A 14415-nucleotide genomic window follows, 5' to 3' on the forward strand; every position below is an offset into this window, starting at 1 on the left:
ACCTAAAAACCACAATCAAATAAAGAGTCTAGCCATCGTATTTCAAGAAACTATAAAGGAAAATTGACCTGATATCTTAAATCCTGAGGCTAAAATAAAAATTGAAAGAATCTATTGATAGTCTCCCAAAAGAGAACCCAAAATTAAGATTCCAAGGAATATTATAGCTAAATTACGGAGTTCCTAGGACAAAGAGAAAATACTTCAAACAGCTAGAAAGAAACCATTCAAATACCATGGAGCCACAATAAGGGTCATACAAGATACAGTAAATACCCTATAGGGCTTGAAATATGATACTCCAGAAGTCAAAAGAGCCAGGATCATAACCAAAAATAACCTACCCAGAAAACACTATAATCTTTCAAGGGAAAGAAATGGTTATCCAATGAAATAGATAACTTACAAGCATTCCTGACAAAAAGACCAGAGCTGAATAGACAATCTGACTTTCCGATACAAGATTCAAGGGAAGCATAAAAGGATAAACATGAAAGAGAAATCATAAGGGACTCAATAAAATTAAACTTTTTACCTTTCTATATAGGAAGATGATACTTGTAACTTCTGAGAACTTTATTATGCTTAGGGCAATTGGAATGACTCTGCATAGAAACAGGTTGAAAGATTGAGTTGATTTTAAAAATGGACAGGTGAGAAAGAGGGATGCCCTGCAAGGTGGAGGAAGGGAGAGGAAGAATGGGTAAAATTATCTAACATAAAAGAAGAGGGGCTTTTATGTAAAGGTGGAAATGTTGGGGTGGGGCAATTTTTCAACATTACTCAAATCTAAATTGGTTCATAGAGGGGATACACACACACACACACACACACACACACACACGCACGCACATTCGATTGGTAATAGAACTCTTATCTTACCCAACATGGAAGCAGGAGAGTTAGGGGATGAGAAAAAAAGGGGGAGATTGATAAAAGGGAGGGTAGATAAAAGAAGGCATAGTGAAAACAAAACAGGCTTTAGAGGAGGGACAGGATAGAAAGAGAATGAGAGAAGGGTAAACAGAAGAAAAGAGGAATGGAGGGAAATGCACAGTTAGTAATCCTAATTGTGATGTGAATGAGATAAACTCATCCATAAAATGGAAGCAGATAGCAGAATGTATTAGAAACAAGAATCCATCAATATGTTGTTTAGAAGGAACATACTTGAAAGAGAGAGACACACAGCATTAAAGTAAGGAGTTGGAGTAGGATCTATCATGCTTCAGCTGAAGCAAAAAAGGTAGGGGCAGAAATCATGATCTTAGACAAAGCAAAAGTAAAAATAGACCTAATTAAAAGGGATAAGCAGGAAAAATGCATTTTGCTGAAAGACACCATAGACAACAACGTAATACCAATACATGCATACATACATACACATAGACATGAATATACACATACATATGTACATATATGCATATAATATACATATTCATCTACATATACATACACAAACACACACACACACACACACCCAAATTGCATAGTGTCCAAATTCTTAAAGGAAAAATTAAATGAATTATAGGAAGAAATAGTAAAATTATAATAAGGGGGACCTCAAATTTCACCTCTCAGAATTAGATGCATTTAGCCATAAAATAAATAAGAAAGAAGTTAAGAAGATGAATAGATTCTGAGATCAGTTAGGCTAGAACTCTGGAGAAAACTGAATGGGGACAGAAAAGAGTATACCTTTTTCTCTGTGGTACATGATACCTTCATAAAAAGTGACCATGTATTAGGGCATAAAAAGCTCATGACCTAATGCAGAAAAAAATATTAAATGTACCCTCTTCAGACCATAATGGATAAAAATTACATTCGATAAAGTGCCATGGAAGTGCAGATTAAAAATTAATTGGAAATTAAATAATCTAACCCTAAAGAATGAATGACTCAAAGAAAAAATCACAGAAATTATTTCATTAGAGAATGACAGCAATGAGACAACATTCAAAATTCTGTGGGATGCAGCCAAAGCAGTACTTAGGGGAAAATGAATATCTCTAAATGCTTACATCAATAGAATAGAGAGAAAGCAGATCAATGAATTGGGCATGCAACTAAAAAAGGAGAAAAAGAACAAATTAAGAATCCCCAATTAAGCACCAAAATGGAAATCTTGAAAATCAAAAGAGAGAGTAATAAAAATGAAAGTTAAAAAAATCATTGAACTAATAAATAAAACTAGAAGCTGTTTTTACTTTAAAAACCACTAAGAAAATAAGCAATTGTTTAATTTGATTTAAAAAAAAGAAAGAATAAAACCAAATTACCACTATCAAAAATGAAAGGGATGAATGCACCACCAGTGAAGATGAAATTAAAGTGATTGTTAGGAGTCATTTTGCCCAATTTGCCCAATAGGCCAGTAAAACTGACAATTGAAGTGAAAGGGATGAATGTTTACAAAAATATAAATTTTCTGGATTACCAGAAGAGGAAATATAATGCTTAAATAACCCTGTCTTAGAAAAATAAATTCAATAAGCCACAAATGAGCTCTCCAAGGGAAAATCCCCCAGACCAGATACATTCACAAGTGAATTCTGCCAAACATTTAAGGAACAATTAATCCCAACACCATAAAAACTCTTTTTTTAAAATGGGTAAAAAAGGAGTCCTGCCAAATTCTTTTTATGACACAAAGATGGTTTTGATACCTAAACCAGGAAAAGCAAAAACAGACTAAAAATCTATAGACCAATTTCCTTAATGAATACTGATGCAAACATTTTAAATAAAATCTTATCAAAAAATATTAGAGCAATACATCACAAAGATCATACATTATGACCTAGTGGAATTTATTCCTGGAATGTAGGACTGGTTCAGTATTAGGAAAACTCAACATAAGTGAATTTTTCTCTGCTTATTCTTACTAAAAACACTATAATCCTTCAAAAAACACAATTCTTACTAAAACACTAGAAAGTATAAAAATAAATAGAGCTTTTCCTAAAGTGATAAGTAGTAAAACTAAGAGCAAGCATTATTTGTAATGGGAATAAACTCGAAGCCTTCTCAGTAGATCGGGGTGAAGCAAGGATGTCCATTATCATCACCATCATTCAATATTGTACTAGAAATGCTACCTATAGCAAAGACAAAAAATAGAGGAATGAAAATAAGCAATGAGGAAACAAAGCTATCATTGCTTTGCAGATGAGATAATGGTATGTCTAGAGAACACTAGAGAATGAACTTAAAAAATAGTTGAAATGATTAAGAATTTTAGCAAACTTGCAGGATATAAAATAAAACCACATAAATCATCAGCATTTCTATGTACTCCTAACCAAACATAGCAGGAAGAGATAGAAAGAGAAATTCCATTTAAAACAACTGCAGACAATACAAGATACTTGGGGTTTTACATGCCAAGACAAACCCAGCAATTATATGAACACAATTACAAAACACTTTCCACACAAATAAAGATGGATTTAAACAATTGGGAAAATACTAGTTGCTCATGTGGAGGTCAAGCCAATATAATAAAAAATGACAATTCTACCTAAGTCAATTTACTTATAACTTATTTACTTAATATACCAATTATTTTATAGAGCTAGAAGGAATAATAGCAAAATTCATCTGGAAGAACAAAAGGTTAAGAATATCAAGGGAATTAATAAGAAAAAAATGTGAAAGAAAGATGGCCACCTTTTCCAGATTTCAAACTATATTACAATGCAATAATCATCAAAACAATCTGGCAATGGTTAAGAAATAGAATAGTAGATAATTGGAATAGATTAGGTACACAATACACAGCAGTGAATGAATGCTGTTCTCTAGTATTTGATAAACTCAAATATCCAGGCTTTGGGGATAAGAATTGTAGAGAGAATTCTGTTAAAGGAACTGTTAACAGAACTTATCATTTGACACAAATTGCTGGGGAAATTGGAAAGAAGTTTGGCAGAAACTACGTATAGATTAATATGTCACACTGTATATTAAGATATCAAAAAGGATAAATGTTTTAGATGTAGAAGTGTTATATCACAAGTAAATTAGGGGAGCATGGAGAAATAGACTTATAAGATTCATAGATAAGGGCAGAGTTTATGACCAAAAATGAGATAGAGAGGATCATGGGAAATAAAATGGATAATTTTAGTTATATGAAATTATAAAGCTTTTGCACAATCGAATCCACTCCAGTCATAAAAAACCAGGATACAGGAAAAAAAAATTATAATAAGTTTCTTTCAACAAGGCCCCATTTCTCAAAAATATAGAGCCATATTTATAAAAAATAAGAGTCATTAAGAGCCATTCCCCAGTTGATAAATGGTCAAAGGATACAAACAGGCAGTTTTCAAGGGATCAAAGTTATCAATAGTCACTTGAAAAAAATGCTTTAAATCACTACTGATTAAATAAATGCAAATTAAATTAACTCTAAGGTACCATCTCATACCTATCAGATTGGCTAACATGACAGAAAAGGAAAATAACAAATACTGGGGGGGATGTGGAAAAATAGGGACACTAATGCAGTAGTTGTGAACTTGTCCAACCATTCTGGAGAATAATTTGTAACTAGGCCCAAATGTCCTTACCATTTGATCCAGCAATACCACTACTAGGTCTGTATCCCAAAGAGATATAAAAGGGAAAAGGACCTACATGTACAAAAATATTTATAACAGATCTTTTTGTGGCAGCAAAGAATTGGAAATTGAAGGAATGCCATCAATCGGGGGATGGTGGAACAGGTTGTGGTATATGATTGTGATGGAATACTATTTTGCTATAAGAAATGATGAGCAGAATGGTTTCAGAAAATCCTGGGAAGGTTATATGAACTGATGCAAAGTGAAGTGAGTGGAACCAGAAGAACATTGTACACAGTAATGGCAATATTGTAAGGATGATTAACTGTGAATGAATTAGCTAATCTGCTCAAGACAATGATCCAAGACTGTTCTAAAGGGCCCATGATGAAAAATGCTATCCACCTTCACAGAAAGAACTGATGAACTCTGAATGCAGATTGAAGCATACTTTCATAAATTTCTTTATTTTTCTTGATTTGTTTTTGTCAGTCTTTTCTACTGGTTAATATGGAATTATATTTTGCTTGAGTTCACATGTATAATCAGTATCCTTCTCAAGAAGAGGAGGGGCAATAGGGAAAAAGAGAATTTGGAACTCAAAATTTAAAAAATTCTTAATTTTTTTACATGTAATTTAAAAATATTTAATTAAATAAATAAAATGCATATTTGAAAAGTTTTATGTAATTTTTATTTTGGAATAAATCAGATGACTCTTCTATCTCTCTTTTATAGAGAGAGGAGAAGGGAGAGGGGCCAGAAGGAGAGAGGGAAAAAGAGAAAGAGGGATAGAGAGGGAGAGATAGAGAAGGGCGGAAGGAGGGAGGGAGAGAGAGAGAGAGAGAGAGAGAGAGAGAGAGAGAGAGAGAGAGAGAGAGCCCGCGAGAGCGGAGAGAGAGAGAGAGAGGAGAGAGAGAAAGGGAAGAGAGAGACAGAGAGAGAGAGAGAGACAGAGAGAGAGAGAGAGAGGAGAGGCAAATCAACAAAACTAACATAACATTAAGTCTTCCATATATACAGTGTTCCATATCCATCATCCCCCACCTCTCCAATTAAGAGGACAAGCTTTCACTTTATTTTGTTGTAATTCTTCCCATTAACATTGTAGTCACTGTACATATTATTTTCCAAGTTTTGCTTACTTTACTTTGCAACAATCCATATTCCCATGTTGCTCTGAATTCTTCACATACATTATTTCTTATGGTATAGTAATTTCCCACTGCAGTTATAAACTACAATTTTTTTAGCCATTCTCTGATTGGTATCTGCTTTCTTTCCAGTCATTTGCTATCACAAAAATGCTGCTATAAATATATTTTTCAAATGTTTATTGATATCTTATTTTTGTCATTTACATTTAGTCATATATCTGTCCCACTCCCTTTCAGAGATCTATCCTTTGTGACAAGGAATTTTTTAAAAGAGAGAAAAAAAAGTGCTTGACTTCCGACATCCCCATATTTGTTCAAGATTCCTCCCCCTGGCTGTGAAAGGAATATGATCTGGTTCTTTTCTAATTTTGTTATGTTATGACCTTTAATATTTAGGTCATGCATCTATTCTGAGATTACTAAATGTTATAAAATGTTTTTCTAAACCTTGTTTCTACCAAACTGCATTTTATTTTTTCTAGCATCAAGCAATTAATGTTCTCAGGTTTAGCAAACACTGGGCTATTGAGATCAAACATTTCTAGTTCTTCCTCATTTAATCTAGTCCATTAATTTCTACTTTTCAAAACTAGTAACAATAATAATAATAATACCAGCTAGCATTTATATAGTACTTTAATGTTCTCAAGGTGCTTTATAAATGTTATCTCATTCGATCCTTATAACCACTCAGTGAAGTAGGTGCTATTGTTAACCACGTTTTACAGGTGAGCATACTGACACAGACAAAAGATAAATGACTCCCTGGGTCACCCAACTGGTAAGTGTCTAAGGCTGGATTTGACCTCAGGTATTCCTGACTCCATGTCTAGCACTGTATCCACTGTACCACTTAGCTACCAAAAAAAGGGTGGGTGATTACTATTTTATGTTTTTGAAGTGCAGACATGTTAATATCCCTACATTGCTACATCCCCTTTATTTTATAAGATAATTCTATTTAAACAGTAATTAATCTCTGTAATGAAAATTATTCTCAAAAATAGAACCAGAAAATACTTTACCAGACTCTTTTTATTAGACTAATATGGCCCTGATAATCAAACAAGGAATAGACAGAGCAGAGAAAGAAACCTATAAAGCAATGTCGCTAATGAACATTTATTCAAACATTTAAAAGATCCTTATCAAGAGTCTATAGAAATATATCTAGAAATTATTTACTGTGACCAAATTAGATTCATACCAGAGATTCAAAGCTGACTTGCTATTAGGAAAATTAATTACTAGTATAATTAATCATATTAACCACAAAAATAACAAAAGCATTATTATTTCAATAGATGAAAAAAGCCACTGACAAAAATTCAGGCCTCAAGTTAAAAAATACAAAAAGCATAAGCAAAGAAGTGACCTTCCTTTGTATTATTAAAATCATATATTTAAAACTTCTGCCCTTTGGGCTCAAGCAGAGCAAGGCTACGTCTTTTTCTATACAAGAAACCTTCAAATCTGTGAGTAAAGCCATAATCCCCACCCTTCTACCTCCACCAGCTCCTTTCTTATCCAAGTTAAATATTTCCAGTTCTTTTAAATGATTCTCATATGACTTGCTCTCAACACCTTCCTTATCTTGGTTGCCCTCCCCTAGATACACTCTGGCTTATCAATGCCTTCCTAAAATATGGTACCCAGAAATGACTGTAACACTGCATGTGTGGTTTTACCAGGGCAGAGTTCAATTAAACTATCACTACCTCCCTTTTCCTGGACACTATGCCTCTCTAAAACCAAATTAGCTTTTTTTGGTTATCATATCACACTTTGTTTATCATATTACACACTCATATGGGGGTATAGTCCACAGGAACCCCACGAATTCTAATCTTTTTTAATCAAACTGTTATCTCACCACCGCTCCCTTCATTTCGTACTTGTGAAACTGATGTTCTGAACCGAAGTGTAAGACCTGGGTTCAACATTTATGCCTATTAACATTTGTCTTGGGAGGCGGAGCCAAGATGGCAGCTGGTAAGCAGGGACTAGTGTGAGCTCCGTACTGAGTCCCTCCAAAAACCTATAAAAAATGGCTCTGAACCAATTCTAGAATGGCAGAACCCACAGAACAGCAGAGGGAAGCAGGGCTCCAGCCCAGGACAGCCTGGATGGTCTCTGGGTGAGGTCTATGCCACACGGAGCTGGGAGCTGGGAGCTGGGAGCTGGGAACGGAGTGAAGCAGAGCACAGCTTGAGCTGCGTGGACCAAAGAGATGAGGAGCCGGGCGGAGGGGGCCCTAGTGCCCAGAATCAGTGAGCTGCGGCAGTTACCAGGCTTCTCAACCCACAAACACCAAAGGCCGTGGAGAAGGTTAGTGGGAAAAGCTGCAGGAGTAGAAGAGGAGTTCGCGTTTTGGCTTCCAGCCCTGGTGGCAGCGGAGGTGGGGCAGCTACAGCTCTTGTTGCTTCCGGCCCCAGGCTCACCTGGTGGGAGGAATTAGGTGGCAGATCAGAGCAGGAGTGCACAGCCTGCTGAAGATCTAAGCCCAGCCCAGGTTGGGGGTTCTTGGGGAAGGAGCAGTGCTGGTGTGGCAGAGCCGGCACCTCCCCCCCAAACGTGGAACATAGAACTCTCTAGTCTACAAGCAGTCATACCCCACTGAAAAACTCAAGGGTCAAGTTAGCTGGTTGGGAATATGGCCAGGCAGCGAAAATACACCCAGATTCAGTCTCAGACTTTGCATTCTTTCTTTGATGACAAAGAAGACCAAAACATACAGCCTAAAGAAGTCAACAAAGTCATAGAGCCTACACCAAAAGCCTCCAAGAAAAGCATGAACTTGTCCCAGGCTATGGAAGAGCTCAAAAAAGATTTGGAAAAGCAAGTTAGAGAAGTAGAGGAAAAATTGGGAAGAGAAATGAGAAGGATGCAAGAAAACCATGAAAAACAAGTCAATGACTTGCTAAAGGAGACCCAAAAAAATACTCAAAAATACACTGAAGAAAACAACACCTTAAAAAACAGACTAACTCAAATGGCAAAAGAGCTCCAAAAAGCCAATGAGGAGAAGAATGCCTTGAAAGGCAGAATTAGCCAAATGGAAAAAGAGGTCCAAAAGACCACTGAAGAAAATACTACTTTAAAAATTAGATTGGAGCAAGTGGAAGCTAGTGACTTTATGAGAAATCAAGATATTATAAAACAGAACCAAAGGAATGAAAAAATGGAAGACAATGTCAAATATCTCATTGGAAAAACCACTGACCTGGAAAATAGATCCAGGAGAGATAATTTAAAAATTATTGGACTACCTGAAAGTCATGATCAAAAAAAGAGCCTAGATATCATCTTTCAAGAAATTATCAAGGAGAACTGCCCTGATATTCTAGAGCCACAGGGCAAAATAGAAATTGAAAGAATCCACCGATCGCCTCCTCAAATAGATCCCAAAAAGAAATCTCCCAGGAATATTGTCGCCAAATTGCAGAGCTCCCAGATCAAGGCGAAAATACTGCAAGCAGCCAGAAAGAAACAATTTGAGTATTGTGGAAACCCAATCAGAATAACCCAAGATCTGGCAGCCTCTACAGTAAGAGATCGAAGGGCTTGGAATGTGATATTCCGGAGGTCAATGGAGCTAGGATTAAAACCTAGAATCACCTACCCAGCAAAACTGAATATCATGCTCCAAGGCAAAATATGGATTTTCAATAAAATAGAGGACTTTCAAGTTTTCTCACTGAAAAGACCAGAACTGAATAGAAAATTTGACTTTCAAACACAAGAATCAAGAGAAGCATGAAAAGGTAATCAAGAAAAAGAACAAGAAAAAGAAATTGCAAGGGACTTACTAAATGTGAACTGTTTTGTTGACATTCCTACATGGAAAGATGATGTGTGTGATTCATGAGACCTCAGTATTAGGGTAGCTGAAGGGAATATGCATACATATATGTTTATGTATATATATGGGTAAATGTGTATGTATGTATATATCTATGTGTATATCTATATCTATGTATATATCTATATATATGTATATATCTACGTGTGTATCTATATATGTATATATATAGAGAGAGAGAGGGAGAGAGGGAGGGAGAGAGAGAGAGAGAGAGATAGGACACAGGGTAAGTTGAAGATGAAGGGAAGATATCTAAAAGAAATAAAATCAAATTAAGGGATGAGAGAGGAACATACTGAGAGAGGGAGATAAGGAGAGATAGAATGGGGTGGATTATCTGGCATAAAGGAGGCAAGAGCAAGCAGTTCTGTGGGAGGAGGGGAGAGGGTGGGTGAGGGGGGAATGAGTGAACCTTGCTCTCATCAGATTTGTCCTAAGGAGGGAATACCATACATACCCAATTGGGAATCTTACCCCACAGGAAAGAAGACGGAAAAAGATAAAAAAGGAGGGGATGATGGAGGGGATGGCTGATGGGGGTGGAGGTAGTCAAAAACAAATACTTTCGAAAGGGGACAGGGTCAAGGGAGAAAATTCAATAAAGGGGGATGGGTTGAGAAGGAGCAAAATATAGTTAGTCTTTCTCAACATGAGTATTGTGGAAGGATTATATATAATGATACACATGCGGCCTATGTTGAATTGCTTGACTTCTTAGGGAGGGTGGGTGGGAAGGGAAGAGGGGAGACAATTTGGAACTCAAAGTTTTAAAAACAGATGTTCAAAAACAAAAAAAAAAGTTTTTGCATGCAACTAGAAAATAAGATACACAGGCAATGGGGTGTAGAAATTTATCTTGCCCTATAAGAAAGGAAGGGAAAAGGGGATGGGAGGGGAGTGGGGTGACAGAGGGGAGGGCTGACTGGGGAACAGGGCAACCAGAATATACGCCATCTTGGAGTGGGTGTGAGGGTAGAAATGGGGAGAAAATTTGTAATTCAAACTCTTGTGAAAATCAATGCTGAAAACTAAATATGTTAAATAAATTAATTAATTAAATAAAAAAATAAAAGGTCAAAAAAAAAAAGGAAAATGAATCTTAAATTTCAAGGGGAAAAAACAATGCTTAAGGCAGAAGGTCAGGAAGAGGACAAGAAACTCAAGTCAGGGAAGGTTTGTCCTTACAAGATTCCATTCACTCCAGATCAGATTGTCTGATTATAGACCATCTTCCAGAGACAATTAATCTAATAATATAATTCTATGGCTTGGTTTACTGATGAGATTGTAGTGCAACCAATCCAAAGTATGATTGTTGAAAGGTGATTAATAGTTGTGTAATTATCTATCATATGATAAAAGTGTTCTGAAATAAAGTTACTAAACTACTTCAACAAACACTTTTACATGAATATTATATACAAGACAATACGACAGGAGTTTGATGTAAAGATAAAAATGTTCCTATCTTCAATTAGTTAACATTTGATAATAGCAAGGGTAAACAGAAAAATTATAAACTATACTGGAAGTTGGAAAAAAAAACCATTTTGTTCTGTGGTTAAAAGTATGTTCTAAATGGGTAACATTTGTATCCTTTTGTATATTTTTATTGTGGAGAATAATAAATCATATTATAAATGTTAAAAAAAAATTGTCTTATTAGTCTTGGCCTAACATTCTATCATGCTAAGATCTTGATCTCTCTCATTTGAGCCATTCTCTCAGACCCCTTCCCCCTTTCCTTACAATAGATCATTCAAAGGAACTAATACCTAGTAGGCATCAATAATACTTATAATTATAGGATGTTAAAGCTGGGTAGGTCTTTAGAGCCTCCTCCTCATCAACCCCAAACATTTATTAGCAACAATTCAATCAGTACAACTTATGTCTAGTAGACCTCCAAAAAATGCGAAGAAATGCAGAATGTTAAAGCCGAAAGAAGTATTAGAGACCATCAAGTTCAATATTTTTATTCTACAAATGAGGAAATTTAGCTTCAAAAAAGTGAAGTGGCTTCCTTTGAAAAGTGACATGATTTTCACAAGGTCACTAAGTCAGTTACTGGTCAAGTTGGACTCCCAACTCAGGTCTCTTGACTCCTCCTCCAGTTCTCTTGTGTTGTACTATGCTGTGTCTAGAGTCTTTTATTTATAACATAAAAAGGAAATGAATCACAGAGCATTTGGAGCATTCTATGTTCTAAGGTTTCTTCCAACTCTGACATTCTTCTGTGCCAAGCTTCCTCTCATCACAGACATTCTGTGTTATAAGGTCTTTTCCAACTCTAACACTGTATTCTGAAGTCCCAAGACCCCTTCTGGCTTACACATTCTATATTCTATGAACCCTGATTCTAGCAAAGAAACAAAGGGATTTTCATCTCAATGGAAATTGGCGTGTGGATCCTGGGAATTTTTGCAGATAGTCCAAATAAATTGTGGGGATGCTGGCCTACCCACTAATCTGGTGTTGATGGAGTGTCCTGGATTTGTTTATACTAATTCCTTAGCCAGTACTGGGCAACATCCCAGAGAGGGCACAGGAAGGAGATAAGGAGGGAAAGTGGAAGGAGCAGAGCACGAGGCCTCCTTTTTGGCATTCTGAACCCATTTTTCAGATCGTCTCTCTTTGGAAGCCAACATTGGCTCTATGGCCCCATGCCATATCCTGGCCATGATAGGAAGGATTCAGAAAGATACTGCAGAGGGCATAGGGTCCACATCTAGTTTTTGAATACAATGATTCAGCCAAGATAACTCTGGCACAAAATACGAGATGTAGGGGTCTTGGAGCCAAGGAAAGTAAAGGGACCACGACTTGACAGAAGCCTGGACTTTGGATTACAGAGTGGATCTTAATTAACACCCAACCCCACACTCTTCCCAGCAGACAAACAGAAATACAGAACTGATTTATGATTTTAATCAGGTCAGCCTTTGCTGATATGCAGCGAGAAATAATTAGCTGGTTGGTGGTACACAGAATCCCATTGTCTCCAGCCTGGAGGACTGCTTTACCCAGCATTTCCATACCCTTGCTGAGTCTGCCGTCCTCCGCCTCCTCCATGACTGGGGAGAGCAACTTGCCTGTGTCTCCACTGGAGGAAGCCTGTCATCTCTCCTTTTGCACCTCCTCTCCAAGCCTCTGTCAGGACTCAGATCCCCCGCTGGAGAGGGGGGAGCAGAGCTTGGTGGCCAATTAACCAGAGCAGAGGAACAGGAGACTTACAGAATGTTCACGAGTTCCTGTGGACTAAAGGTCAGTGTCAAAGAAACTGAGACTGAGGAAGATTTTTTTTCTTTTCTTCCTACTGGGTACCTAAGTTTCTATTGCTGCAAAGTTTAATCTCAGCTCTCCTGGGGTTTCTACAAGAAGCTGCTGCTATGCAGAATGTCAGTCTTTAGTCCCCTCCCAGGGACTGTGCTTATGACTCAAGTTAATCCCCTCCCTGTCAGCTGGAAACTTTGGCTCAGTCTTCTTGCCTGTTTGGAAATTGCAGAGAGCCATGACTTTACTTTCTTTACTTTAATTGACCAATCACCCAATCAGTAAACAGTTATTAAGTGCCTTCTATATGCCAGGCACTGTGCTAAGCATTTGGGGATACAAAAAGAAGCAAAAGACAGTTCCTTACCTCAAGGAGCTTACAATCCTTGGCAATGAGAAATGTCTTTCACTAGTAACTACAGTGGGAGCATCAACTAGGGGTCTTATTAGTTTACTTTTGTAGGTGACCTATAATGGAATCAGGAGATCTGCCATCAGGGCCCAAAAGCACTAAGCCTAAGTGGCCACATTGGGATATAGCTGAGCTGACATCTCTAAGACAGCAGCTAGGTGGCACATTGGATAGAGTGCTGGGCCTGGAATTAGGAAGGGGTGAGTTCAAATGCAACCTCAGACATTTTTTAGCTATGTGTCCCCTGGCAAGCCACTTAACCTCTGTCTGCCTCAGTTCCTTACCTCCCAGAGTTTTGAGTCTAAAATGAGAGGATGTTTGTAAAGCTCTTCCCACACTCTTAATAAATGTTTATTCTCTTCCATTCCATGAGTACATGTTATCTGCCTTGGTAGAATGCAAATTCCTCCAGGGCAGTAACTGTTTTATTTTTGTCTTTGTATCTCTAGCACAGAGCACAATTCTGGCATGGAGTATAGTAGGCACTTAATAAATGATTGTCAGGGGCAGCTAGGTGGAGCAGTGAATAGAGCACCTATAGGCCCTGGAGTCAAGAGGACCTGAGTTCACATTTGGCTTCAGACACTTGAGAACTTACTAGCTGTGTAACTTTGGGCAAGTCACTTAACCCCGAATGCCTCACCTCCCCCTCCAAAAAAAGAGAAATGATTGTCAATTGAGTCATTGATAAACATAGTCTTATGCTATGCTAGGGAGAACAAAGTTGAATAAGGTACAGTCCCTTCCCTAGAAGCAGTCTGGTAGGGAAGACAAGACAGGTAAGTGCAAAGCGTGTGAAGGATGGATTAGAGCAGCTACCTCAGAGGACAAAGTGGCTGGTTAGACACTTAGCCTGGGAGATGAGTTGGCCTCAGGCAAAATGGCACCAGACAGCCTCTCTCTCTTCAGCATGCATGTTTCAGTTCTCATATGACAGCCCTAAGGCTCTCATGCAGGCTCCTCTCTGACCAGGGTGTCCCACTGTGGTACCCACCTAGGTTTTCTTTGTTCAAGGATTACCCTCTGCTCCTGACTGCCCCCTCCTACCCCCAGTTCTGCAATGCATTCAAAGCCCACTCTCACCTTTCCTAGGTGACAAGCATTACCTAATTTGATCAATTAATTCCTCTTAAACTATTA

Source organism: Trichosurus vulpecula, chromosome 3 (assembly GCF_011100635.1).
Source record: "Trichosurus vulpecula isolate mTriVul1 chromosome 3, mTriVul1.pri, whole genome shotgun sequence".
Lineage (NCBI taxonomy): Eukaryota > Metazoa > Chordata > Mammalia > Diprotodontia > Phalangeridae > Trichosurus > Trichosurus vulpecula.